This window comes from Lithobates pipiens, unplaced genomic scaffold, assembly GCF_037356315.1.
Source record: "Lithobates pipiens isolate NorthernLeopardFrog02 unplaced genomic scaffold, aLitPip1_a1.2 Scaffold_8, whole genome shotgun sequence".
Taxonomy (NCBI): Eukaryota; Metazoa; Chordata; class Amphibia; order Anura; family Ranidae; genus Lithobates; species Lithobates pipiens.
Genome location: NW_027507903.1, coordinates 383,756,696 through 383,781,372, shown reverse-complemented (window position 1 = coordinate 383,781,372; position 24,677 = coordinate 383,756,696). Strand labels below are relative to the sequence as shown.

The 24,677-nt window shown below is 48.4% G+C and overlaps 1 protein-coding gene and 14 pseudogenes across 1 annotated transcript in view; 6 read left to right on the top strand and 9 right to left on the bottom strand.

Annotated features, from left to right (window-relative positions):
• LOC143962780 (uncharacterized) overlaps positions 1 to 24,677 on the bottom strand; it is a 459,151-nt gene that overhangs the window by 269,810 nt on the left and 164,664 nt on the right. The window lies entirely within an intron of this gene.
• Positions 14,791 to 14,909, bottom strand: LOC143964592 (5S ribosomal RNA; annotated as a pseudogene).
• Positions 15,017 to 15,135, bottom strand: LOC143965505 (5S ribosomal RNA; annotated as a pseudogene).
• LOC143965257 (5S ribosomal RNA) lies at positions 15,243 to 15,361 on the bottom strand (annotated as a pseudogene).
• LOC143964900 (5S ribosomal RNA) lies at positions 16,474 to 16,592 on the bottom strand (annotated as a pseudogene).
• Positions 16,701 to 16,819, bottom strand: LOC143964888 (5S ribosomal RNA; annotated as a pseudogene).
• On the bottom strand, positions 16,928 to 17,046 carry LOC143965544 (5S ribosomal RNA; annotated as a pseudogene).
• On the bottom strand, positions 17,155 to 17,273 carry LOC143965468 (5S ribosomal RNA; annotated as a pseudogene).
• On the bottom strand, positions 17,556 to 17,674 carry LOC143965527 (5S ribosomal RNA; annotated as a pseudogene).
• Positions 18,571 to 18,689, top strand: LOC143965424 (5S ribosomal RNA; annotated as a pseudogene).
• Positions 19,516 to 19,634, top strand: LOC143965435 (5S ribosomal RNA; annotated as a pseudogene).
• LOC143965329 (5S ribosomal RNA) lies at positions 20,079 to 20,197 on the top strand (annotated as a pseudogene).
• LOC143965059 (5S ribosomal RNA) lies at positions 20,306 to 20,423 on the top strand (annotated as a pseudogene).
• Positions 23,096 to 23,214, top strand: LOC143965287 (5S ribosomal RNA; annotated as a pseudogene).
• Positions 23,474 to 23,591, top strand: LOC143965440 (5S ribosomal RNA; annotated as a pseudogene).

Genomic DNA, 24,677 nt, shown 5'->3' with positions numbered 1-24,677 from the left:
AGGATCAGGGAGGCCATGCAGCGTAGGTTAGCTGAGGCATTCACTCCGGAGTCCTCTGGGTCACTAAGGACAACATGATCCGCAGCTACCTCCTCCCAGCCACGTACAAGTCCACGTGTTTCTTGGGACTGTAAATCATCCCTACAAGACTGCTGCTGCTGCTGCTGATGCTGAGTGCCAGCCTCCACCTCCATGCTGACACAATCCTCCTCCTCCTCCTCTTCCTCCTCCTCATCCTCTTCCTGTGTGATGGGTGGCACAGCAGGAACACTGTCTGGATAAAGGGGGCCTTGAGAGGCAAGGAAGTCCTCCTCTTCCTGCCTCTGTTCTGCCTCAAGTGCCCTGTCCATTATTCCATGCAGCGTATGCTCCAAGAGGTGGACAAGAGGTACAGTGTCACTGATGCATGCACTGTCACTGCTCACCATCCTTGTGGCCTCCTCAAACGGTGACAGGACAGTGCATGCATCCCTGATCATGCCCCACTGGCGTGGTGAGAAAAATCCGAGCTCCCCTGACCCTGCCCTGGTGCCGTAGTCGCACAGGTACTCATTGATGGCCCTCTGCTGCGTGTGCAGCCGCTGCAGCATGGCCAACGTTGAGTTCCACCTGGTGGGCATGTCACATATAAGGCGGTTCTTGGGCAGGTTCAACTCCTTTTGGAGCTCAGCCAGCCGAGCACAGGCATTAAATGATCGGCGGAAATGCACACAGACTTTCCTGGCCTGCTTCAGGACATCCTGTAAGCCGGGGTACCTGCCCAAGAACCGCTGCACCACCAGGTTAAGGACGTGAGCTACACAGGGCACATGGGTCAGTTGTCCCTGTCGGAGGGCGGAGAGGAGGTTGGTGCCATTGTCGCAAACCACCAATCCTGGCTTAAGCTGGCGTGGCGTCAACCACCTCTCGGCCTGCCCCTGCAGAGCTGACAAAACATCCGCCCCAGTGTGGCTCCTGTCCCCCAAACAAACCAGCGCAAGCACGGCATGGCATCGTTTTGCCTGCGTACTTGCGTAGCCCCTGGAACGCCTACGGAGCACCGCTGGTTCTGAGGACAGAGCACTGGAAGAGGCCATGGAGGAAGAAGAAGAGGAGGGGTGGAGGAGAGAGGTGTGTCACAACCAATAGTAGCATTTTGGAGGCGTGGTGGCGGAACAACCTCCAACACTACTGCACCTTGTCCTGCATCCTTCCCAGCTGCCAGAAGAGTGACCCAATGGGCCATGAAAGACAGGTAACGTCCCTGTCCATGCCTGCTGGACCATGAGTCAGCGGTAATATGCACCTTACCGCTGACCGCCCTGTCCAGCGAGGCAAGGACATTGCCTTCCACATGCCGGTAGAGAGCCGGAATCGCCTTCCGTGAGAAAAAGTGGCGTTTGGGGACCTGCCACTGAGGAACCGCACATTGTACAAACTCACGGAAGGGGGCCAAGTCTACCAACTGAAAAGGCAGCAGTTGAAGTGCTAGCAATTTAGCCAAGCTAGCATTCAACCGCTGGGCATGTGGATGGCTGGGAGTGAACTTCTTTCGCCAGTTCAGCAGCTGGGGCAGGGACATTTGCTATAATCGGACGTGGGTCTACTGCTAGCAGAGTGCCCGGAAGCACTTGGCTGTGACACACCTAATTCTACACCTTCATTCCTCTCAGAGCAGGTTTCAGAGATGACTGAAGGTCTAGTGGGGTTGGAGATGCCAGCTAATGAGGAGCAAGGAGAGGGCCGCTTTGTTCTTTGGTGTGGGTCTTTGAGGTACGCTTGCCAACGAGCTGCATGGCAGGTCAACATATGTCTGGTCAAGCATGTGGTGCCCAAGCGGCTGATGCTTTGGCCACGCGAGATACGCTTGAGACATATGTTGCAAATAGCAGCAGTGCGATCTGATGCACTCGTCTCAAAAAAGGCCCACACCAAAGAACTTTTAGCATAATGTGCAGAGGCAGCGCCCTGCACAGGCGGAGCTCTGCGGTGTGATTCAGTCAGTGTGCTGCCCCTAAGCTGGCCCCCGGAGGGCATCCTGCCTCGTTGGACATGTGCCTCCTCCTCCTCCTCTCTCCTACCAGACACCCACGTGGAGTCAGTGCCCTCATCATCCCCTCCCTCTTCATCGCTGTAGCAAACCTGGCAGTATGCTGCAGCTTGTGGAACGTGACTGCCAGATTGCTGTCCTTCTTAAGCATCCCCTCTCTCTGCATTCACGCTACTGCCTTCCTCTAGCTGAGTGTCATCATCAGAGGCTACAAAACACTGGGCATCCTCCTGGAGCATGTACCCAACACTGTGCTCAAAGAGTTCAGGAGACTCCTCAGCAGGACGTGGTGGGTCTAGGGAAGGAGTCACTGATGATGACATTGAGAGGAGGGAAGACGATGCGTTGGCAGCTGCTTTGCTAGTACCCTGAGACTGGGTGAGAGAGGATGAGGAGGATGAAGAGGGCTTGGTCATCAGGGGTGGACTGACAACTCATGGGGCCCCTGGGCAATAGAAGATCATGGGGCCCCCTTTGTCTCCGCTCACACTCAAGCCGCACCTACACAAAGCCCCACCTACAATAATCATGGGGCACACAGTAAGGCACATCACATGGCACACAGCAGAGCACGGGGCACACAGCAGGGTTTATTATGTACAAAACAGGGCACATTATCGAGCACAGCATGGTGCATCACAGGGGGTACAGGGCACATCAGTGGGTACACAGCGGGGCACATCAGGAGATACAGAGCAGGGGATGCCGCACATCACTGGGCATGTGGCACATAGTAGGGCACACAGCAGAGCACAGGGCACACAGTAGGGCACATCCCAGGGCACATCCTTGGGAACAGGACACATTAGGCGGTACACATCAGGGCACACCACAGGGCATGAGGCACACATCCCAGGGCATAGCGCACACAGTAGAGCACATCACAGGGCACACAGTAGAGCACAACAGGTGGTACACAGCAGGGCATGGGGCACATCACAAGGCACAGGACACATCACAGGGCAAGAGGCACACAGCAGAGCACATCAGGGGGTACACAGCAGGGCACATCAAAGGCCATGGGGCACGCAGTAGGGCAAATAGCAGGGCACAAACCAAAACACAGGGCACACAGTAGAGCACTGGGATCCTCCAGACTCAGCACAGTGTCTCCCAGGGTAGCCATCAGGGGGAAAGGTTGGTGGAGGGCACAGGGGGACACTTTGGGTGGGTGTTACAGGGAGATACTGTTTGGGGGGGGGGGTGGATGGCACAGGGGGACACTGTGGGGAGGTGGCACAAGGGGACGCTGTGGGTGGGTGTTACAGGGGGTCACTGTGGGGGGTGGAGGACACAGGGGGACACTGTGGGGGGGTGGAGGGCACCCTGTGGGGAGGTGTTACAGGGGGTCACTGTGGGGGGGTGGAGGGTACAAGGGGACACTGTGGGGAGGTGGAGGGCACAGGGGGACACTGTGGGGGGGGGTGTTAAAGGGGGTCACTGTGGGGGGTGTTACAGGGGGACACTGTGGGGAGGTAAAGGGCACAGGGGGACACTGTGGGGGGGGGGGGGTGGAGGGCACAGGGTGACACTGTGTGGAGGTGGCACAAGGGGACGCTGGGGGTGGGTGTTACAGGGGGTCACTGTGGGGGGTGGAGGACACAGGGGGACACTATGGGGGGGTGGAGGGCACCCTGTGGGGAGGTGTGACAGGGGGACACTGTGGGTGGGTGTTACAGGGGGTCACTGTGGGGGGTGGAGGGTACAAGGGGACACTGTGGGGGGTGTTACAGGGGGACACTGTGGGTGGGTGTTACAGGGGGTCACTGTGGGGGGTGGAGGGTACAAGGGGTCACTGTGGGGGGTGTTACAGGGGGACACTGTGGGTGGGTGTTACAGGGGGTCACTGTGGGGGGGGTGGAGGGTACACGGGGACACTGTGGGGGTGTTAAAGGGGTCACTGTGGGGGGTGTTACAGGGGGACACTGGGTGGGTGTTACAGGGGGTCACTGTGGGGGGGGGTGGAGGGTACAAGGGGACACTGTGGGGAAGTGGCACAGGGGGTCACTGTTGGGGGAGTGTTACAGGGGGTCACTGTGGGGGGGTGGAGGGCACGGGGGGACACTGTGGGGGGTGTTAAAGGGGGTCACTGTGGGGGGTGTTACAGGGGGACACTGTGGGGAGGTAAAGGGCACAGGGGGACACTGTGGGGGGGGGGTGAAGGGTACAGGGGGACACTGTGTGGAGGTGGCACAAGGGGACGCTGTGGATGGGTGTTACAGGGGGTCAATGTGGGGGGTGGAGGACACAGGGGGACACTGTGGGGGGGTGGAGGGCACCCTGTGGGGAGGTGTTACAGGGGGTCACTGTGGGGGGTGGAGGGTACAAGGGGACACTGTGGGGAGGTGGAGGGCACAGGGGGACACTGTGGGGGGGGTGTTAAAGGGGGTCACTGTGGGGGGTGTTACAGGGGGACACTGTGGGGAGGTAAAGGGCACAGGGGGACACTGTGGGGGGGGGGGGGTGGAGGGCACAGGGTGACACTGTGTGGAGGTGGCACAAGGGGACGCTGTGGGTGGGTGTTACAGGGGGTCACTGTGGGGGGTGGAGGACACAGGGGGGACACTATGGGGGGGTGGAGGGCACCCTGTGGGGAGGTGTGACAGGGGGACACTGTGGGTGGGTGTTACAGGGGGTCACTGTGGGGGGTGGAGGGTACAAGGGGACACTGTGGGGGGTGTTACAGGGGGACACTGTGGGTGGGTGTTACAGGGGGTCACTGTGGGGGGTGGAGGGTACAAGGGGTCACTGTGGGGGGTGTTACAGGGGGACACTGTGGGTGGGTGTTACAGGGGGTCACTGTGGGGGGGGGGGGTGGAGGGTACACGGGGACACTGTGGGGGTGTTAAAGGGGTCACTGTGGGGGGTGTTACAGGGGGACACTGGGTGGGTGTTACAGGGGGTCACTGTGGGGGGGGGGGTGGAGGGTACAAGGGGACACTGTGGGGAAGTGGCACAGGGGGTCACTGTTGGGGGAGTGTTACAGGGGGTCACTGTGGGGGGGTGGAGGGCACGGGGGGACACTGTGGGGGGTGTTAAAGGGGGTCACTGTGGGGGGTGTTACAGGGGGACACTGTGGGGAGGTAAAGGGCACAGGGGGACACTGTGGGGGGGGGTGAAGGGTACAGGGGGACACTGTGTGGAGGTGGCACAAGGGGACGCTGTGGATGGGTGTTACAGGGAGTCAATGTGGGGGGTGAAGGACACAGGGGGACACTGTGGGGGGTGTTACAGAGGGACACAGCGGGGGGGTGGAGGGCACAGGGGGACACTGTGGGGGGTATTACAGGGGGACACTGTGGGGGGTGGGAAGCTGTGCAGCAACTTTCTAATAGCCGCATGTGGTACACACTTAAGCACAGGACAGCATACAAGCTGCTGCTGCACTTTCCTTCCTACATGCAGAGTAGTGCGGGAAGCTGCTGTACACAGACCTCTCGTGATGCGCTCCTCTCCGCCGGTCCCTCCTCTCTTCTCGTCCGTCCGAGGTGATGACAAATACAAGCACCTGGGGTGAACGGAAGGGAAGGAGGGGCCGGCGGGGAGGAGCGCATCACAAGGGGTCTGTTTACACTGCAGCTGTCTCTTAAGGGCAGTGCTTCGGATCGATCTACCCGTCGGCTATCTGTGATAGATGGGATGATTGATGTGGAAGCTGTCATGGGGCCCCTACTGGTGAACGGGCGCTCGGGCAGCACCCGAACTGCCCGATGGTCAGTCCGCCCCTGTTGGTCATCCACTCTACCAAGTCGTTGGCATGTTGCGGCTCAACATGTCCAGCTGCCGAAAAGAAGGACAAGCGTGTCCCATGGCCATGTGCTGATGACAATGCACCACGTCCACGACCAGCACTGTTGTCTCTAGACACAGAGCCTGCTTGCCCTCTTTTATCGGCTCGCGCCTGTCTGCCTCTCCTTGCTGGCCTAACAGACATGGTAATGGCCTGAAGGGAGTTGGGTAAAAAAGCAGTTGGGTAGTGTGTATTGTGCTAGAGGCACACAACACCCACTAACTCCTGCAGATGCCTTTATTATAGAACACCAGAGATAAAGGGGTATATACAGATGTATACTGTGCTGTGCTGGAGGCACACACAACTTCCAATAACTCCTGCAGATGGCAAGTGGGCTCAAATAGAGAAGAGATATGTAGGTGGATATAGCGGTATTTACTGGGTACAGAGCACACAGACAGCACGCACTAGCTCCTAACACTACTGACTGCAAGCTCTATTATAAAAGATAGATCACTGGCTATATAGGTGAGGTGAATATAGCAGTGTATACTGTGGTCAGGGCACGCAGACAACAACCACTACACAACAGCAAGATCGAAAATCGTCCAAAAACGATCGGTGTGTACTGTGTTGAAGGTACACAGAACACCCACTGCTTCAGACGCCAACACACTACACAAGGCCGCCGTGCTGGCGGCCTTATATAGTGTGGGGCGTGCACTACACAGCCTGAGCTATGATTGGCCACAGGTATCCTGCCTGTGGCCAATCATGGCTCTCCTCGCTGCTGGCGCTGCGATTGGCCAAGCATGCGGGGTCACAGTGCATGCTTGGCCAATCATGAGCCAGCAATGCACTGCGCCATCGCAGTGCATTGTGGGCCGTGAGTGCCACACGAATTTGGCGCGAACGGACCAAAACATTCAGACTTCGCCGAACGGGCGAACAGCCGATGTTCGAGTCGAAGCTCATCCCTATTAAGGAACAACAACTATGGGAACCTTGGAGTACATGGTACAAAAATTATACTTCCACAATTTAGATAATGCTGATTCTTTAATCGTATAGAAAGAAAGAACTCCTGTGCGTTTTAATATTTTTTGGATGGCTTTAAAAATAATTTCATAACAAAATGAAAAATATATCACATGTCTGTTTATCTGAATTGAGCTGCGGAGTAAGAATAGATCTTTATTTTCCTTCATAAAAGATAACTACTGTGTTTGAATTTCCTTTAGGATGTTGGCCTAGGTACTCCAAGACACAGATAGATCCCTGTGAGAGGTGTCTTGGGGTCCAGAAGTGGCCTTTATCCATATCGCTATTTATAAGTCTTACAATAATTATATTACGGACTTTATTATACAAGTTCTAAGAGACTTAAGCCCCGTACACACGAGAGGACTTATGTCCGACAGACTTCCGAAGGAGTTCCGTCGGAGTTCTGCTGGAATTCCGACGGAGTTCTGACAGACTTTTCGGCTGAGCGGACTTGGCCACACACGATCACACTAAACTCCGACGGATTTGAACGTGATGACGTACGACTCGGCTCGAATAAGGAAGTTCATAGCCAGTAGCCAATAGCTGCCCTAGCGTCGGTTTTAGTCCGTCAGAGTAGCATACACACGAGCGGATTTTTCGAAGGGGACCGGGTCCGGCGGAGTTCCTTCGGAAAAATTTGAAGCATGTTCCATATTCTAAAGTCCTTCGGACTTTGGCGAGTCAAAAGTCCGTTGCAGCCCACACACGATCGGATAGTCTGACGGACTCAGTCCTTCGGACTTTGGATGTTGAAAAGTCCGCTCGTGTGTACGCGGCATAACTCTTGTTCGAGTCCCTTTATGACTATGAATATTAGATACTTGGGAATACTACTTTATTCTTTATTGTGGACTATTTGTTTCTATGCTATATTGTGCTGAGAAAACCCTGTCACTACATTATACTGTTATGTTACTTTTATTACTATATATTATTTTTTTTGTTTTGTATCCCTTGTTGTAACCAACTCTGCTAAAAATCTCAATAAAAACATTTGAAAAGAAATGTAAGATGGTCTTCCAACAGCCGCCCCTTACTTCCAGAGAGCGGGGGCTCTCTGTAGACTTTCCCAAGAGGGATCAGACTGAAATCCCTGCTCTCTTTCTTATTCCTAACTCCATCCAGCAATATTTTTGGGTCCACAAAATTCAGTGGGTAAACCCAAGCAATGAGTTCTGATTAAAGCTCATAACTCAGGCAGTTGATTGAGCTATATACTTTTTCATTCCTAACGCAGTCAAGCAATATTTTTGGGTCCACAAAATTCAGTGATGAACCCAAGCAATGAGTTATGATTAAAGCTCATAACTCTGACACTGCTTCTATAGCATGTTAGACAATTTATTTTATCATCCTTAACCACTTAAGGACCGCCGCATGGCAATGTACGTCGGTGCAATGGCACCGACAGGCGCAAGGGCAGCACAGTGGTGTAGTGGTTAGCACTCTCACCTAGCAGTAAGAAGGGTCACTGGTTCAAATCCCAACCACAACACTACCTGCCTGGAGTTTGCATGTTCTCCCTGTGCCTGCGTGTGTTTCCCCCTGGGTACTCCAGTTTCCTCCCACAATCCAAAGACATGCAGGTAGGTAAATTGGCTCTAGTATATGCATGGGGACCTTGGATTGTGGGCTACTTGAGGGTAGGGACCAATGTGAGTGTGCAATGCACAGGAATAGGGACAATTGTAGACACTCACTCAGATTAAACTGGATGGACTGGTGTCTTTTTTTAAACCTAACTAACTATGAAACTATGAAAGCACGTAGCATGTACGTGCTCGCCTTCCAGCGGGTGGGGGGTCCGATCGTACCCCCCTCACACTGGATGCGGCGGTCCGTTCCGCTTCAGGAGCAATCCGGGATGAGGGGATGGCCGTTGGTTTCTGGTCATCCCCTCTTGGTTTCTGGTCATCCCCTCTCGATCGCTCCTGGCGAATGAGAAGCTTCCCCCGCTGTGTATAGTAAACACAGGCAGGCAGGGAGGAAGTGATGTCATTCTCCTCGGGGCGGTCTTATTGACCGGACTACGAGGAGAACAGTGAAAGTAAGTGTGCACCAACACTACACTGACATGTAGGCACACAGATCCCCCCCTCCCCCTCCCAGTCACAGTGTCACTGATTGCAGTGATCATTTATTTATTGATCACTGCATTTAGTGTCAGTTGTGACAGTAAAAACTGTCAGGGCAGTTAATGTTAGGTCCAGGGTAGCCCCCTACCCACCCAATAAAGGTTTAACCCCCTGATTGCTCCTAGAGTTAACCCTTTCACCCCCTTTTGCCAGTGTCACTAAGCGATCGTTTTTCTGATCGCTGCATTAGTGTCACTGGTGCCGCTAAGTAGCTAGTTTTTTTTAGGTTCACCGCCAGGTTTTTATAGTGCTAGGTACCCCGATATACTACCCAATAATGGTTTTAACCCCCTGATTGCCCCTAGTTAACCCTTTCACCCCCTTTTACCAGTATCACTAAGCAATAGTTTTTCTGATCGCTGCATTAGTGTCACTGGTGCCATTAGGTAGCTAGTTATTTTTTTAGGTTCACCTCCAGGTTTTTATAGCGCTAGGTACCCCGATATACTACCCAATAATAGTTTTAACCCCCTGATTGCCCCTAGTTAACCCTTTCACCAGCGATCACCGTATAAGTGTCACTGGTGACGCTGGTTAGCCAGTTAGTTATTTAGGTTCCCCGTCAGGTTTTTATATAGCGCAAGGGACCCCCATATACTATCTAATAAAGATTTTAACCCCCTGATTTCCGCTAGTTAACCCTTTCACCAGTGATCACCGTATAAGTGTTATGGGTGACTCTGGTTAGTTAGTTTGCTTTTTATAGCATCAGGGCACCCACCATTTATTACCCAATAAAGGTTTAAGCCCCTGATCACCCGGCGGGTGATATCAATTAGGTTTTAGGGTCAGGGTCTGCGTCGCCCCAGGCAGCGCTAGGTTAGTGCCAGTACCGCTAACACCCACGCGCAAAGCATAAACCTCCCGTAGTGGTATAGAATCTGAACAGATCAATATCCGACTGATCAGATCTATACCAGCTTCCCCAGCTGTTTAGGGTTCCAAAAAAACGCATTGTTAGTGGGATCAGCCCAGATACCTGCTAGCACCTGCCTTTTGCCCCTCCGCCCAGCCCACCCAAGTGCAGTATCGATCGATCACTGTCACTTACAAAACACTAAACACATAACTGCAGCGTTCGCAGAGTCAGGCCTGATCCCTGCGATTGCTAACAGTTTTTTTTGGTAGCGTTTTATATTTAAATCCGGAAGGCATTGCTTGGATTCAGGGTCCCGTACGGGGCTAGGCTCCCAAAAAGTCCCACATATGTGGTATCCCCGTACTCAGGAGAAGCAGCAGAATATATATTTGGGGTGCAATTCCACATATAACTATGGCATGTGTATGCAATATATCATTTAGTGACAACTTTTTGTAAACTTTTTTTTTTGTCATTATTCAATCACTTGGGACAAAAAAAAATATTCAATGGGCTCAACATGCCACTCAGCAATTTCCTTAGGGTGTCTACTTTCCAAAATGGTGTCATTTGGGGGGTTTTTGTGTTATTTTGGCATTTTATAGCCTTAGAAACTGTGATAGGTAGTGAGGAGTGAAATCAAAAATTTGCACCCTTAGAAATCCTGAAGGCAGTGATTGGTTTTCGGGGTGCCGTACGCGGCTAGACTCCCAAAAAGTCCCACATATGTGGTATCCCTGTACTCAGGAGAAGCAGCAGAATATATTTTGGGGTGCAATTCCACATATAACTATGGCATTTGTGAGCAATATATCATTTAGTGACAACTTTTTGTAAACTTTTTTTTTGTGTCAATATTCAATCACTTGGGACAAAAAAAAATATTCAATGGGCTCAACATGCCCCTCAGCAATTTCCTTGGGGTGTCTACTTTCCAAAATGGGGTAATTTGGGGGGTTTGTACTGCCCTGCCATTTTAGCACCTCAAGAAATGAGATAGGCAGTCATAAATTAAAAGCTGTGTAAATTCCAGAAAATGTACTCTAGTTTGTAGACGCTATAACTTTTGCGCAAACCAATAAATATACGCTTATTGACATTTTTTTTACTAAAGACATGTGGCTGAATAAATTTTGCTCTAAATGTATGACTAAAATTTAGTTTATTCGATTTTTCTTATAACAAAAAGTAGAAAATATATTTTTTTCTCGAAATTTTTGGTCTTTTTCCATTTATAGCGCAAAAAATAAAAATTCGCAGAGGCAATCAAATACCATCAAAAGAAAGCTCTATTTGTGGGAAGAAAGGGACGCAAAGTTCGTTTGGGTACAACATTGCATGACCGCGTAATTACCAGTTAAAGCAGTGCAGTGCGAAATTGTAAAAAGATCTCTGGTCCTTAGGCTGACAATTGGTCTGGGGCTGAAGTGGTTAATGAGTTTTATGTAGGTACCCACCATCTGCTAATGCTGCAAGAGCAGAAAAGGGATTCCATCTTGCTTGAAGAGATCATAGCTTGCCATCTTGCTTGAAGAGATCATGGCTTGCCATCTTGCTTGAAGATTTAATGGCTTCCCATCTTGCTTGAAGTTTTCATGGCTTCCCATCTTGCTTGAAGATTTCATGGCTTCCCATCTTACTTGAAGATTTCATGGCTACAGTGAGCTTGGGAGGGGGGTCCTGTCTAAAGCCTAGCTGCAAGAAATGGGCAGCAAAAAATCTATGTGCATTGCGCCTGAACACTGCTGTTGATTGAGCTTTATACTTTTTCATTCCTAACTCAGTCTAGCAATATTTTTGAGTCCACAAAATTGAGTGGTTACCCCAAGCAATGAGTTATGATTAAAGCTCATAACTCAGGCAGTTGATTGGAGCTATATACTTTTTCATTCCTAACTCAGTCTAGAAATATATTTGGGTCCACAAAATTCAGTGGCTAAACCCAAACAATGAGTTATGAATAAAGCTCATAACTGCTTCTATAGCATGTTAGAAAATTTATTTTATCATCATCCATGATTTTTATGTAGGTACCCACCATCTGCTAATGCTGCAGAAGCAGAAAAGGGATTCCGTCTTGCTTGGAGTGTGCCTGGCTTCCCATCTTGCTTTAAGAGATCATAGCTTCCCATCTTGCTTGAAGATTTCATGACTTATCAAACAGTCATGAAAAAGAGAAAATTTACAATGGCATTATGCTTACTTATCCAGAGATAATGAAATCTGAGGTTTGGGTTAAAAATACACAATCGAAACCATGGCACGATATACATTTTTTTTACTGTTAACCTAAGATGCTTACTTCATGGTTAAACCTGGCTTAACCCTTTCATGACTAAGCCTATTTTTGGCATTTGGCGTTTACAAGTTAAAATCCATATTTTTTGCTAGAAAATTACTTGGAACCCCCAAACATTATATATATATTTTTTTTAACAGAGACTCTAGAGAATAAAATGGCGATTGTTGCAATATTTTATGTCATACGGTATTTGCGCAGCAGTGTTTTAAATGCAACTTTTTGGGAAAAGGGACACTTTCATGAATAAAAAAAACAAAACAGTAAAATGATCCCATTTTTTTTTGCATAATGTGAAAGATAATGTTACGCCGAGTAAATAGATACCAAACATGTCACACTTTATAATTTGAACGCACTTGTGGATTGACGACAAAGTACGGTACCTAAAAATCTCAATAAGGCGACTCTTTAAACATTTTTTACGGTTACCAGGTTAGCGTTTCATAGGAGGTCTAGTGCTAGAATTATTGTTCTCGCTCTGACGATCGCGGCGATACCTCACATGTGTGATTTGAACACCATTTACATACACGGGCACGACTTCCGTATGCGTTTTCTTTGCTTCGCGAGCTCACAGGGACGGCGGGCGCTTTAAAAAATTTTTTTATTATTTTTTTATTTATTTTAAAATGATTAAATTGTTTTTAAAAATAAAATAAAAAATGTGATCACTTTTATTGCTGTCACAAGGAATGTAAACATCCCTTGTGACAGTAATAGGCGGTGACAGGTACTCTTTATGGAGGGATCGGGGGTCTAAAAGACCCCCCACCCCTCCTTTACACTTCAATGTATTCAGATCGCCGAAAACGGCGATTCTGAATACCGGATATTTTTTTTAAAACCGACGCCATTGGCAGCTGAGTAAACGGGAAGTGACGTCATGACGTCGCTTCCGTGTTTACTATGAGGAGACTGGAACGAAGCCGATTACGGCTTCGTTCCAGTTCCTCCCCAGCGGCATCGCACCAGGAATCGGTGCTCCCGATCGAGCGGGAGCACCGGTAACAGCGGCGGGAGGCGGCGGGAGGGGGGACGTCCCCTCCCGCATAACAGCCGAGTGGCTTTTAGCCGCATCGGTTGTTATGGCTGGATAGCCAATTGCCTGGGATAAGGTGCGGGCATCATCCCCGTATACCGCCCGGAAGCCGAGTACGCACATCTGCGTACGCTCGGCAGGAAGGGGTTAATAATAAGGTTGAATATAGACAGGCACAGGGAGAACATGCAAACTCAGGGAGGGAGTGTCATGGTTGGGATTTGAACCAGCAACCCTTCTTACTGCTAGATGAGAGTGCTAACCACTACACCACTGTGCTGCCCAAACCACTGTGCTTCAATATCTCCAGGCCACTTAACCCCTGAATCTCTAAAGCTGGCCATGCACATGTCAGTTTTTTTCATTCAGCTAGTGGGTTAAATTTAAAAAACAACACCTGACTGGATTCCTCCATCCACACACTCAATGTGGGTGCTGGAATCTTCTCCACTGTATTATTGAATTCTGACAGCAGGAAGGCTACCTTGCTGTCAAAATATACAGATCATCTCTCCAGCCTACAGCCCTGACTGATTGGGAATATCCTGACTTCTGTTCAACCACAGTGGCCACACATGGATCCAAATTCATCTTTAGTTACTCTAAGGCTTGCCATACATGGAAGTTTTTTTTAAAGTGGGCTAATCAAAAAAAAGAAAAAACAACTGAACCGATTATTACATTGACACAAGTGAGGTCAATAGAGAAATCCTTCTTTCTGGGTTATTGTATTCTGACAAAAGGGGAGATGACCCCACTGTCAAAATAAACTAATCAGCACTTATTGAAAGTAAAACCTTCCAACAAGCCGGTTCGAGAGAAGTCGAATAGAGAAAAGTTTCATGATGTGCCTATTTTGTGAGGTTCCCCCCCAAAAAAAAAACTATACCTTTGTCTTAAATAACTTATGATTGACCAGACGACACATTCTCTTTGGAGTCGAATGGCCATAGCAGCCTTTTTATTACCAGCAGGTGAAAATACAAAATTCTTAAAAAACAATATAACTTAATGCATATAAATACATTTTACAACAAACATTATAACCAAATATATATATCCGTATTACACATTAAGGGTGATATGGCCGTAGGCAATCTTGCTGGCCACTCTCAACCCTCTTGACAAATGCCAAGATGGTCACCTCGGCAAACAAGCAGAAAAATAAAACAGGTCGTCGACGCCAACAACATATTAAAAAAAGCCTACGGCACCTGGTATTCCCAGGCTGTCTCCCATCCAGGTACTAACCAGGCTTGACCCTGCTTAGAATCCGAGATCAGATGATATCTGGCGCATTCATGTTGATGTGGCCTTAGGCGATCTTGCTTGCCACTCTCAACCCTCTTGACAAACGCCAAGATGGTCACCCCGGCAAACAAGCAGAAAAATAAAACAGGTATTCAACGCCAACAACATATTAAAAAAAAGCCTACAGCACCTGTTATTCCCTGACGGTCTCCCATCTAGGTACTAACCAGGCGCGTCCCTGCTTCGCATCCAAGATCAGGCGCATTCAGGGTGATGTGGCCGTAGGAGATCTTGCTGGCCACTCTCAACCCTCTTGACAAACGCCAAGATGGTTATCTTGGCAAACAAGCAATAAATTAAAACAGGTCTTCGATGCCAACAACATATTAAAAAAAAGCCTATGGCACTAGGTATTCCCATGCGGTCTCCCATCCAGGTACTAACCAGGTCCGACCCTGCTTAGCATCCGAGATCAAACGAGATCGATCGCATTCAGGGAGATGTGGCCGTAGGCGATCTTGCTGGCCACTCTCAACCCTCCTGACAAACGCCAACATGGTCACCTTGGCAAACAAGCAGAAAAATAAAACAGGACGTTGATGACAGCAACATATTTAAAAAAGCCTACTACACCTAGTGTTCCCAGGCGGTCTCCCATCCAGGTACTATCCAGGCACGACCCTGCTTAGCATCTGAGATCAAACGAGCTTGAGTGCATTCAGGGTGATGTGGCCATATGCGAGCTTGGTGGCCACTCTCAACCCTCTTGACAAACGCCAAGATGGGCACCTCGGCAAACAAGCGAAAAAATTCAACAGGACGTTGATGACAGCAACATATTTAAAAAAGCCTACTACACCTGGTACTCCCAAGCGGTCTCCTATCCAGGTACTAACCAGGACCGACCCTGCTTATCATCTGAAATCAGATGTGATCGGGCGCATTCAGGGTGATATGGCCGTAGGCAGGGCCGCTGACAGAAATCATGGGGCCCCGTACAGCCTACCTGACGGGGCCCCCTTCAGCTCCACCCTGGCCCTGGTCCCTCCTTTAGCCCCACCCCTGGCCCCACCCATTTCCCCTCCCCAGACCCCGCCTTAAAACAAAGTGTAGGTTTGTCTACAAGTGACATTTGTTTTTCTCCAGTCAGTTATAGGTTTGATTATCCAAAAGAAATACTGTTTTCAGATGAGAACATACCTCTTTAATATCTATATGTAATACAAACAAAACAAATAAATAAAATGGTATTTTGGAGAGTATTGGCAGGGTATTTATTGCAGAGTATTGGCAGGGTAAGTATTGCAGAGTATTGGCAGGGTAAGTATTGCAGAGTATTGCCAGGGTATTGGCAGGGTATTGGCGGGGTATGTATTGCAGAGTATTGGTGGGGTATGTATTGCAGAATATTGGTGGGGTATGTATTGCAGAGTATTGGCAGGGTAAGTATTGCAGAGTATTGCAGAGTATTGTCAGGGTATTGCCAGGGTATTGGCGGGATAAGTATTGCAGAGTATTGGCGGGGTATGTATTGCAGAGTATTGGCGGGGTAAGTATTGCAGAGTATAGGCAGGGTAAGTATTGTAGAGTATTGGCAGGGTATTGGCAGAGTAAGTATTGCAGAGTATTGGCAGGGTATGTATTGGCAGGGTATGTATTGCAGAGTATGTATTGCAGAGTATGTATTGCAGAGTACCAAGTACTAACCAGGCACGACCCTGCTTAGCAGGAACATTCATGGTGATGTGGCTATAGAGGATCTTGCTTGCCACTCTCAACCCTCTTGAAAAATGCCAAGATGGTCACCTCAGCAAACAAGCAGCAAAATAAAATAGGTCGTTGACGTCAACAACATATTAAGAAAAGCCTACGGCACCTAGTATTCCCAGGAAGTCTGCCATCCAGGTACCAACCAGGCCTGAGACTGCTTAGCATTCCGAGATCAGACGAGATCGGGAACATTCATGGTGATGTGGCCGTAGGGGATCTTGCTAGCCACTCTCAACCCTCTTGACAAACACTCAGCAAACAAGCAGAAAAATTAAATAGGTCGTTGATGTTAACAACATATTAAAAAAAGCCTACGGCATCTGGTATTACCAGGCGGTCTCCCATCCAGGTACTAACCAAGCCGGACCCTGCTTAGCATCCGAGATCAGATGAGATCGGGCGCATTCAGGGTGATGTTGCCATAGGCAATCTTTCTGTCCACTCTCAACCCTCTTGACAAACACCAAGATGGTTATCTCAGCAAACAAGCAGAAAAATAGAACCGGTCATTGACGCCAACAACATATTAAAAAAAAGCCTACGGCATCTGGTATTACCAGGCGGTCTCCCATCCAGGTACTAACCAAGCCGGACCCTGCTTAGCATCCGAGATCAGATGAGATCGGGCGCATTCAGGGTGATGTTGCCATAGGCAATCTTACTGTCCACTCTCAACCCTCTTGACAAACACCAAGATGGTTACCTCAGCAAACAAGCAGAAAAATAGAACAGGTCATTGACGCCAACAACATATTAAAAAAAAGCCAATGGCACCTGGTATTCCCAGGCGGTCTCCCATCCAGGTACTAACCAGGCACAACGCTGCTTAGCATCCGAGATCAGACTAAATCGGGTGCATTCAGGGTGATGTAGCCATAGGCCGTCTAGCTGGCCACTTTAAACCCTCTTGTCAAACGCCAAGATGGTCACCTCGGCAAACAAGCAGAAAAATAAAACAAGTCGTCAGCGCCAACAACATATTAAAAAATAGCCTACGGCACCTGGTATTCATAGGCGCTCTCCCATTCAGGTACTAACCAGGCCCGACATTGCTTAGCATCTGAGATCAGACGAGATCAAGCGGATTCTGGGTGATGTGGCCATAGGCGATCTTGCTGGCCTCTCTCAACCCTCTTGACAAACACAAAGATGGTCACCTCGGCAAACAAGCAGAAAAATAAAATAGGGCGTTGATGTTAACATATAAAAAAACCAAGCCTGACACTACTTAGCATCTGAGATCAGATGAGATCGGGCGCATTCAGGGTGATGTTGCCGTAGGCAATCTTGCTTTCCACTCTCAACCCTCTTGACAAACGCCAAAATGTACACCTCAGCAAACAAGCAGAAAAATAGAAGAGGTCGTTGACGCCAACATATTAAAAAAAAAAGCCAACAGCACCTCGTATTCCCAGGCGGGCTCCCATCCACGTACTAACCAGGCACGACCCTGCTTAGCATCTGAGATTAGATGAGATCGGGAACATTCATGGTGATGTGGCCGTAGGGAATCTAGCTCGCCACTCTCAACCCTCTTGACAAACGCCAATATGGTCAATATGGATTTTTTTTTGTATTTTTTTTTACTAAATGGGAGGGGGGGGGGGGGGGGTGGCGCCCGGGCGCCCCCTATGGACGGGCCTCCACTGCTCCTGGGAATACCCAGTGCCACGGGCTTCTTTTTGTTTTTTTTGGCATTGACTTGTTTTTTTCCCTTGTTTCCCAAGGTGACCTTGGTGCTTGTCAAGAGGGTTGAGGGTGCCCAAAGAGATTGCCTATGGCCACGACACCCTGAAATCAACCAATCTCGTTTGATCTCAGAGGCTAGGTTGGGCCTGGTTAGAACCTGGATGGGAGACCCCCGGGAATACCAAGTGCCGTAAATTTCTTTTTTTTTTTTGCCATCAACTTTTTTTTTTCCCTTGTTTTCCAAGGTGACCATCATAGCGTTTGTCAAGAGGGCTGAGGCTGCCCAAAGAGATTGCCTATGGGCACATGATCCTGAAAGCGCCTGGTCTCAAAGGCTAAGCAGGGTTGGGCCTGGTTAGTATCTGTGTGGGAGAATGCCTGGGAATACCCAGTGCCACAGGCTTCTTTTTTTTTTTCTTTTTTTTGGCGTTTACTTGTTTTTTCCCTTGTTTCCCAAGGTGACCATCTTGGCATTTTGTCAAGAGGGTTGAGCGTGCGCAAAGAGGTTGCCTATGGCCACATCACCCTGAAAGCAACAAATCTCGTCTTATCTCGGAGGCTAAGCAGCATCTGGCCTGATTCGTAATTGGATGGAAGACCACCTGGGAATATCAGGTGCCGTAAATGTTTTTTGGTGTTGACTTGTTTTTTTCCCTTGTTTCCCAAGGTGACAATCTTGGTGTTTGTCAAGAGAGTTGAGGGTGCCAAAAGCAATTGCCTTCGGGCACGTCACCCTGAAAGCACCCCATCTCATCTGATCTTGGAGGTTATGCAGGGTCGGGCCTGGTTCATACCTGGATGGGAGACCGCCTGGGAATACCAGGTGCCATAGGTTTATTTTGTTTATTTTTTTGCCGTTGACTTGTTTTTTTTCCCTTGTTTCCCAAGGTGACAATCTTGGCATTTGTCAAGAGGGTTGAGGGTGCCCAAAGAGATTGTCTACAGCCACATCACCCTAAAAGCGCCCCATCTCGTCGCATCTCTGAGGAGAAGTAGGGGTGGGCCTGGTTAGTACGTAGATGGGAGACCGCCTGGGAATACTAGGTGCTGTAGGTTTCTTTTCTTTTTTTCTCTTTTTACCCATGGATACCATCTTGGCATTTGTCAAGAGGATTGAAGGTGCACAAAGAGATTGCCTACGGCCACATCACCCTAAAAGCGCACCATCTCATCTGATCTCGGAGACTAAGTAGTGGCAGGCCTGGTTAGTACTTGGATGGGAGACCGCCTGGGAATACTAGGTGCTCTAGGCATCTTTTTTTTGCCATTGACTTTTTTTTTTTCCCATGGTGACAATCTTGGCGTTTGTGAAGAGGGTTGAGGGTGCCCAAAGAGATTGCCTATGGATTCATCACCCTCAAAGTGTCTGATCTCAGAGGCTAAGCAGGTTCAGGCCTTGTTAGTACCTGGATAGCAGACCGCCTGGGAATACCAGGTGCCATAGGCTTCTTTTTTTTTGGCGTTGGCTTGTTTTTTTCCCTTGTTTCTCAAGGTGACCATCTTGGCGTTTGTCAAAGAGGGTTGAGGATGCCCAAGAGATTGCTTACGGGCCATATCACCATGAAAGCGCCCAATCTCATCTGATCTCGGAGGCTAAGCAGGGTCGGGCCTAGTGACCATCTTGGTGTTTGTCAAGAGGGTTGAGAGTGGCCACCAAAATCGCCTACGGCCACATCACCTGGAATGTGCCTGATCTCATCTGATCTTGGATGCTAAGTAGTGTCGGGCCTGGTTAATACCTTGACGGGAGACTACTTGGGAATACCAGGTGCCGTAGGCTTTTTTTTAATATGTTGTTGGTGTCGACGACCTGTTTTATTTTTCTGCTTGTTTGCCGAGGTGACCATCTTGGCATTTGTCAAGAGGGTTGAGAGTGACCAGTGATGTGGTGATGTGGCAATCTTGTTTACTAGTTTCACTGTCTGTGACCGATTTCCTAGCAAGGACGCGAACCATTGGAGATCTATGTCTTGGACTCCGGCTACTTCTGTGAGGCGGACGAATAGAGTATTGTGATCTACTGTATCAAACGCTGCACTTAGGTCTAGGGACATTCAGGGTGACATGGTTAGCACCTGGATGGGAAACCGCCAGGGAATACCAGGTGCCGTTTTCTTTTTTTTTATATGTTGTTGGCGTCGATGACCTGTTTTATTTTTCTGCTTGTTTGCCGAGGTGACCATCTTGGCATTTGTCAAGAGGGTTGAGAGTGGCCAGAAAGATCGCCTACGACCAAATCAGCCTGAATTTGCCCGATCTCATCTGATTTTGGATGCTAAGCAGGGTCGGGCCTGTTTAGTACCTGGGTGGGATTCCGCCTGGGAATTCCAGGTGCCGTAGGCTTTTTTTTAATATGTTGTTGGCGTCGACGACCTGTTTTATTTTGCTGGTTGTTTGCCAAGGTGAATATGTTGGCGTTTGTCAAGAGGGTTTAGAGTGGCCAGAAAGATCGCTTACTGTACATCACCCTGAATGCGCCCGATCTCATCTGATCTCGGATGCTAAGCAGGGTCGAACCTGGTTAGTACCTGGATGGTACACCGCATGGGAATACCAGGAGCTGTAGGCTTTTTTTTTATATGTTGTTGATGTCGACAACCTCTTTTATTTTTCTGCTTTTTTGCCGAGGTGACCATCTTGGTGTTTTTCAAGAGGGTTGAGAGTGGCCAAAAAGATCGCCTACAGCCACATCGCCCTGAATGCGCCTGATCTCGTCTGATCTCGGATACTAACCAGGGTCAGGCCTGGTTAGAGCCTGGATGGAAGACCCCCTGGGAATACCAGGTGCCGTGGGCTTTTTTTTTTTTTTTTTAACCAATAAAGTTTATTGAAGCATTTGACATCACAATATAGTACAATAAAAACTAAGGAACAGTCGTGGGATCAAACCCACAATGCACAGCATATCATATCGTTCAGTCCTAGATACCGTTACAGAGTACCTTATATTTCGGTAACATTAAGCAGCATGGAGGGGAGGCCCGAGAAAGGGGGGGACCCCCTCCCAACATAAATCAGGACCTCTGTAAATGCGGAATCTGATGAGGTAATCGACCATAAACCCCCGATGGTCCATATATTAAGATACTTGCAAATGGTGGGGGTGAATTGTAAGTGTCTATAAAGAAAGGGGAGAAAAGAAAGAAGGATTGGGGGTAAAAGGAAAGGTGGTGAGCACCCCGCATTGGGGGAGGTGCGGAACAGAAAACGTAGGCTTTTTTTTAACATGTTGTTGGCGTCGACGACTTGTTTTATTTTTCTGCTTATTTGTCGAGCTGACCATCTTGGCATTTGTCAAGAGGGTTGAGAGTGGCCAGCAAGATTGCCTACAGCCACGTCATCCTGAATGTGCCCGATCTTGTCTGATATCGGATGCTAAGCAGGGTCTGAAATGGTTAGTACATAGATGGGAGACCACCTGGGAATACCAGCTGCCATAGGCTTTTTTTTTATATGTTGTTGGCGTCAACGACCTGTTTTAATTTTCTGCTTGTTTGCCGAGGTGACCATCTTGGTTTTTGTCAAGAGGGTTGAGAGTGACCAGCAAGATGGCCTAAAACAGGTAAAACAAATAAAATAAAACAGGTCGTTGACGCCAACAACATATTAAAAAAAAGACTACGGCACCTGGTACTCCCAGGCGGTACATACTCTGCAATGGGAGACTGCCTGGGAATACGAGGTGCCGTTGGTGTTTTTTTAATATGTTGTTTGTGTTAACGACCATTTTTCTGCTTGTTTGCTGAGGTGAACATCTTGGCGTTTGTCAAGATGGTTGAGAGTGGACAGCAAGATTGCCTACGGCAACATCACCCTGAATGCGCCTGATTGCATCTGATCTCAGATGCTAAGCAGTGTCAGGCTTGGTTAGTACCTGAGACCACCTGGGAATCCCAGGTGCCGTAGGCTTTTTTTTAATATGTTGTTGGCGTCAACGACCTGTTTTATTTTATTTGTTTTACCTGTTTTAGGCCATCTTGCTGGTCACTCTCAACCCTCTTGACAAAAACCAAGATGGTCACCTCGGCAAACAAGCAGAAAATTAAAACAGGTCGTTGACGCCAACAACATATAAAAAAAAAGCCCCTGTCGAAGACATATGTGTTGAAACGCGTCGGGCTAGCTGTTGGCACCCCACATTGCTTTTACTTTAATTTTTACCTTATTGCTTTGTGATCACTAAGTCATTTGTTACTCTTTTGACTTTTAATAAATTACCATTTTTTATCGCCTGACCCGCACCATGTGGAGCTTTTTCTTTCTTTTTTCTTTTTTGGTTTAAACCCTTTAAATATCTTCCCCTCCATTTGGGGTATTTGGAGTATCGGAGTGCAGTGAGCTATACCTGAGTTGGATTTCTTAACCATTCCGAAGTTCCATCGGTGAGATTCATCATTTGGATATACGGTCTTTTGAAGTCTCTCCACCAGGCTGATGAACCCACTTTGATCCACTCCTCGGTCCCAGATTGTGACCCCAAGCCTTACTGACTCAACCGTCATATGACTGTGTGAGTCCAACAGATCTGGTAAGAAGTACCCATCTATTCTTTCCCAATGTTTCCAGACAAGCTGTTGTACATGGACATGTCCGTTTAATGAGATTTGCCTCGTATTGTGATACGGTCTGACTACCATTGTGCCGGTCCTTCCACGGAAGCTTACATCCATTTCTTTGGACTTTATTTTGTTTATTTACACATCTATATGTTCTTTGTTATAGGAGCATTCCTTCAACATATTTTTCACCTTAGAAGCGCTACACTATTTTTTATTTCTGTTTGTTGAACTTTGTTTGTTTGAGTGTTGGCTGCTGTACTTTTTTACGTATATTTGATCTTAGCGCAGTTGGCTGCTGTGCTTTTTTATGTATATTTGATTTTAGCGCAGTGTTTTCCCCTATCCCTACTTTTTTTTAATATGTCGTTAACATCAACGACCTATTTTATTTTTTTGCTTGTTTGCCGAGGTGACCATCTTTGTGTTTGTCAAGAGAGTTGAGAGTGGCTAGCAAGATCCCAATGGCCACATTACCATGAATGTGCCCAAGCTTGTCTGATCTTGGATGCTAAGCAGGGTCGGGCGTGGTTGTTACCTGGATGGGAGACCGCCTAAGAATACAAGGTACTGTAGGCTTTTTTTTAATATGTTGGTGGCATCGACGACCTGTTTCTTTTTTGATTGTTTGCCGAGGTGACCATCTTGGCATTTGTCAAGAGGGTTGAGAGTTGCCATCAAGATCCCCTACGGCCACATCACCCTGAATGCGCCCGATACCATCTGATCTTGGATGCAAAGCAGGGTCGGGCCTGGTTAGTACCAGGATGGGAGACCGCCTGGTAATACCAGGTGTTGTTGGCGTCGACAACCTGTTTTAATTTTCAGCTTGTTTGCTGAGTTGATCATCTTGGCGTTTGTCAACAGGGTTTGGAGAGACCAGCAAGATGGCCTATGGCTAAAGCACTCTGAACGCGCCCAATCTCAGATGCCAAGCAGGGTCTGGACTGGTTAGTTAGCTTTTTTTAATATGTTGGCATCACCGACCTGTTTATTTTTCTGCTTGTTTGCCGAGGTGACCATCTTGGTGTTTATCAAGAGGGTTGAGAGTGGCTGCAAGAACCCCTATGGCCACATCACCCTGAATGCACCGATCTCATCTGATATCGATTGCTAAGCAGGGTCAGGACTGGTTAGTACCTGAATGGGAGACCGTCTGGGAAGACCAGGTGCCATAGGCTTTTTTTAATATGTTTTTGGCGACCTGTTTTATTTTTCTGCTTGTTTGCTGAGGTGACCATCTTGGCGTTTGTCAAGAGGGTTTAGAGTGACCAGCAAGATGGCCTACAGCTACATCACCCTGAATGCGCCCAATCTCGTCTGGTTGTGGATGCTAAGCAGGGACGTGCCTGGTTAGTACCTGGATGGGAGACTGCCGGAGAATACCAGGTGCCGTGGGGTTTTTTTTATATGTTGGCATCGATGACCTGTTTTATTTTACTGCTTGTTTGCCGAGGTGACCATCTTGGCGTTTGTCAAGAGGGTTGTGAGGGGCCAACAAGATTCTACAGCCCCATCACCTAGAATATGCCTGATCTCAGATGCTAAGCAAGGTTGGGCCTGGTTAATACCTTGATGGGAGACCGCTTGGGAATACCAGGTGCTGTAGGCTTTTTTTTATTATGTTGTTGGCGTCAATGACTTGTTTTATTTTTCTGCTTGTTTGCCGAGATGACCATCTTGGCATTTGTCAAGAGGGTTGAGAGTGGCCAGCAACATTGCCTATGGCCACATCACCCTGAACGCACCCGATCTTGTCTGATCTTGAATGCTAAGCACGGTCAGGCCTGGTTAGTACCTGGATGGGAGACTGCCTGGGAATGAACAAATTAATGAAATACTTGTATAGTGCATAATGTGAACTGAATCGCCTCTAGGCGCTGTGGCAAACATTGATCATCTGCTAAAAGAGGAAGGTCTTGAGTTTTTTCCTAAAAGCCTGGTGATTTTCTTCCAGGCGGATGTTGATTGGTAGAGCATTCCATAGCCGAGGCCCTTGGACAGCGAATCTCCGATCCCCCTTGGATTTAAGACTGCGGTTTGGTGTGTAATGATTTATTTTCTCCATTAGGTATTGCAGAGCTTCTCTATGCACGCATTTGTGGGTGAGGCAAAGGGTCTTGAACGTGATACGATTTTTTACGGTTAGCCAATGTAAGCTCCTCAGCGAAGGAGAGATGGATTGCCTGGGTTTTTTTCCTGTTATCAGCCTTGCCGCCGTGTTTTGGATCAGTTGTAATTACGCAGGTTGATATTGTGGTAATCCT